At 42.5% G+C, this 4,290-nt stretch overlaps 1 protein-coding gene across 1 annotated transcript in view; it reads left to right on the forward strand.

Annotated features, from left to right (window-relative positions):
- Positions 1 to 4,290, forward strand: part of PARK2 (parkin RBR E3 ubiquitin protein ligase) — a 1,789,008-nt gene that overhangs the window by 1,550,101 nt on the left and 234,617 nt on the right. The window lies entirely within an intron of this gene.

The raw sequence follows: 4,290 nt of genomic DNA on the forward strand, positions 1-4,290 counted from the left end.
CTGACCACATAACTAGCATGTAAGACACGACGTGAAATGTAGTGAAGGTGTCTGTCACGGTGTGATGTGTTGGATGTGGTTTGGTAGTAATTTGTTTGTGTTTTCGCTTTAAAAGCGGCCACCCTTTTCGTATCCCTGAACCCCTGAATAAAGTAATTAAAAAGTCAAAGTCCTTTCTTCCTCCCTCCTTCCTTCCATCAAATATACTGCTTGTAGATTTTGCAACATGGATAGCAGCTTTCGTGGAGCAGCTATTCCCACTTTTCAGCAATTAGGAAGTAAGAATCAGACAAACCAGAGGCTTGGAGCTGAGCAAGTATGAGGAGACAATAATCTAGATTTTTGTAAGGGGCTTTAGTAAGTTTTGCACAGAAGCAAGAAGGAGCAGAAAAATAATTTTATTTTGGTCTTCTCTATTTATTTTGGTCTTTTCTACTTAGGAAACACTAGGCTTGGTTTGAATTTCCAGAATGCTATCTACACTAAACCCCAATGTGAATATTCTTAGTGCCCATGGAATGTGAGACAGCTTACTCTGTTTTAATAGCCGAGAAAACTACCTTGGAAAAAAGTACAAGGAGTGATCATGCAGGGAAATTAGTAAGGGTAACACACTCTGACTTATTGCTCAAAAGTTTCCATAGGCAATTCCCTATCCATGGTGCCAGCTGGGGCATTACAGATATGCACAGCCTATGTACTATATATGGAACTAAGGTAGATTGGACAGTATCCTACTGGGACTTAAAACCGGAGGTTCCTGGCTAGAGGGTCTTACCCCTCTGCTCAGAGTCAGACTGATTGCCATACTTGGGGTCAAGAAGGAATTTTACCCCATGGATGGTTTGCTGTGGACTGTGGGGATCTTTACCTACCTCTGTAGCAGAGAGCATAGTCCACTTCCTGGATCTTCTGAGCATATTTTAACAGCTTTTGAAGCAGTAGGACATTGGCTGCTGTGGCCCCCCTGCTTTACCTCTGGCAGATTAGGGTGTTATGTCTTGTGGTCATGTCAGGGCAGATTGTGTTGTTTGGCTAATATGTTAAACAATGAATTTGCATAAAATAGCTTGGGTAGGAATGATTCTGCCTCACACAGCAGGTTGGACTAGACAATCTATGGTGGTCCCTCCAGCCCTATTTTCTATGATTGTATATATGAGGTTGAGCTGCACTCATTGAACAATGAGAAAAATAGCACTAATCGTATTTATGGGTAATTCTTTTGATTTATTAAAAATATAAATGTAATTTATGTAGAAAATCATTTTTAATTTTTTTTAAGCAGTGATCAGTTGTTCTGTGTGCAGCTTTCCTCATTACTTCAATTAATTTAATAATAAATGTCATATGCAGGACTTCATTATTTCAAAACCATTTCAAAGAGATGGCAAAGGCACAGTTCCATAATCAAAGCTGTGTCTGTGTCATTCTGAAGTGTTAAAGCAAAGCTGTTTTTTTCAATTATCAGAGTCCAAAGAAACCATCTGAAAAATGTTTTGATAGCTGAAAAATGCGTCCTTTTCATGTTGGATAACTGAAAACAGATAAAGAGATAATGCTTATAGGCATAAATATGTGTGTGTGTGTGTGTATGTAATATGTATATGTATATATGTATGTTTGTATATACATATATATGTGTGTGTGTATACACATACACATCTCCCTAAGCACTTAAAACTTCAGCCCAAAAGGGAAAATTTGGGGAAATTAAAAATGAGTGAAAGTGAGTTTACCACTAATGTCAACTTTGATAGTGGCATTAGTGCTGCTAATGAGTAATACTGAGCACATCTACATAAGACACTATGTCACTGTCGCAATGAGCTACAGCAACATAGCTTGTTGCTACAGTGACATAGCATCAGTGGGCACTAACCGCGGTGCCACCACTATGTGTCTGTAGCAATGAGCTCCATCACCATAGCTTGTTGCTACAGCAACATAGGGTCAGAAACAACTTGTGCGCTGCTGTTTAGCAGTACCAACTGCCCAGTCAAGGACACATGTAAATGTGCCCACAGTGAGTAAAGAAAATGCTAAGTCAGAAATGATATGTGAAAAAAATTAAGTGAATATAAAGAGATCCTATTAAACAAGAGACATCCCTGCACAACCTGAATGAGGGGAAGGGAGGGGGAAAGAATAATCTAAATTAAAACCATTGCTTAGCTTGGCGGACAATGAACAATGATAATTCAGTGAGAGTTGTGAAGATAGGAAGAATGCAATATGTTCTTAAGAGAACATTGTGAAGAAGAAAAAATAAAAGAGAAAATTGTGATACAGATAATATATCTGTGAATGGAAGACTTGACCAAGGGCAGCGTGTCATGGTTGGATAACCATGTCTCACTTAACTCTATTATATCCATACATTTCTCAGAAATTAAATTAGTGATACTATTGGCTTTATTTTTTTTTCAGGAGCTCTTATGTTAAATCAGGTGACATGCACTGCTGTGATAGAAAATCTATTCTGCTGACACTTAAAAGATATGAAATATGAGATAAAGTGGAAAGTCTGAAGTTGCTGGTGGCTGACATGTTCAAATGGAGTCAGCTGGCAAACAGCGTGGTTAAGCTTGCTGCTGTTTCCAGTAAAAAAGCATTTTGAACGCAATACATTTTTCCTTATCTTTCTTAACCTTTGTCATATTTTTTTTATAAAAAATAAAATGGTCAGGTACCCAACACTAAGAAATGACAATGATAAGCACCATATAAAAACCTGTATATGAAATATTATTGACCCTTAGCTGACTACAATTGTAGGTTTGTTTTACATGCTATTTAACCCTACCAGTAATGCTCAATGTTAAAGGTGAATGAAAAATAATGGTTTGTGCCTTATTCTGCTACATCATAATATACAAAGAAAATTTGATGGGTTTTTTTATGCAGGACCAGAACTGTCAAAAATTACTTTGTTTACTTAGTTTTTCCCTTATGAACTAAGATAGATTTAAAACTCTTTTATTTCCTTCTCACTGTGCTGGAGGACATCTTGTAGGACTTGAAAATAAGTAGTTCATGCTTTCTTTGCTCTTAACTGAAGGGGTAGACATAAGTGCTTAACAAGAAGAGTTTTTCTCTTAAGTTAATTAGGTGTTAACTGTGGTTCCCATGCCTGCTTTAGCATCTTAGGAGAGATGACCTGAATATCTAATGTTAGAAAATGATCAACAATAAAAATAAAAATCCCCTAAACTTTCAGTCTTTCTTTTACCGTAAAAAATAAATATAAACGTAGGAACTAGAGGTGCACTGATATATTGGTCCATATCGGTTCAGCACTGATAAAAGGAAATTGACATTATCGGCAATTGGCTTTTTTTGGATTCTGTAGCCAATTATGTCACCAATAAATGGTGCATGCATGCACGCAGCCGCAATATGTATGTGGCCAGGAATGCAGCTGGGCAGCTTGGAGAGCAGCATCCTGCTGGTAAGTCTGTAGGGGGAAAGGCATGGGGGGCAGATTGAGGCCCCTACAGTGAAGGACGGAGTGGAGCTGGGCCTGCCCAGCCGGAGTGGGGCAGGACATGGGGTGGAGCCACAGGTGGCTCATCTGGGGAGCACAGAGGGGAGGGGGGGCAGCTCCGTGCTTCTGGGTGCACCCCCAGGGGCAGCATGGGGGGCATATGCCCCCCAGAATTATGCACGAGGTGGGCGTGGGTTGCCCCTGCAGGCTTGGAGCCAGGGGCTGTGCTGGCTTCTTCCCTGCAGTGGGGCTGGGCCAGAGATGTGCTCACGGTGGGTTGGGGCAGGATGGGTGACAGTGGCACTGTGAGGAGGGGCTATGGGGTGGGCTATGGCCACCCCAAAATTTGCCATAGCTCCCACATAGCCCCCCTCCCAGTGCCACCATGGCTTGCCCTTCCCCTGCCCACCCAGAGTGCAGCCCCAGCCCAGCCCCCCCACACACACCAGGAAGAAGCAACCCCTGGCCCTGAGCCTGCAGCCTACACCCCACCCTCAGTCTGGACACATGTCCTCCATTCCTCTCCCAGGTCTACGCACACAGCTGGGACCCACCTCCCCTCACTTTGCCTCCCGAATGGGGTGCCCACAGCTCCATCCCATGTCCTGCCTTGCCCCAGCTGGGCAGCACCTGCCCCAGCCCCAGCCCCAGCCCCACTCACCCCCTCACTGTGTGGCATCTTGATCTGCCCCTCCACACCCCTTCTTTCCCCAGGCCTCTTCCCTCCCACAGATTTACTGGCTGGATGCTGCTCTCCAAGCTACTGGGTTGCATATTAGCTACTGGATCAGTATCAACCAATA

Source organism: Gavialis gangeticus, unplaced genomic scaffold, assembly GCF_001723915.1.
Source record: "Gavialis gangeticus isolate Ggan-Ray unplaced genomic scaffold, GavGan_comp1, whole genome shotgun sequence".
NCBI lineage: Eukaryota > Metazoa > Chordata > Crocodylia > Gavialidae > Gavialis > Gavialis gangeticus.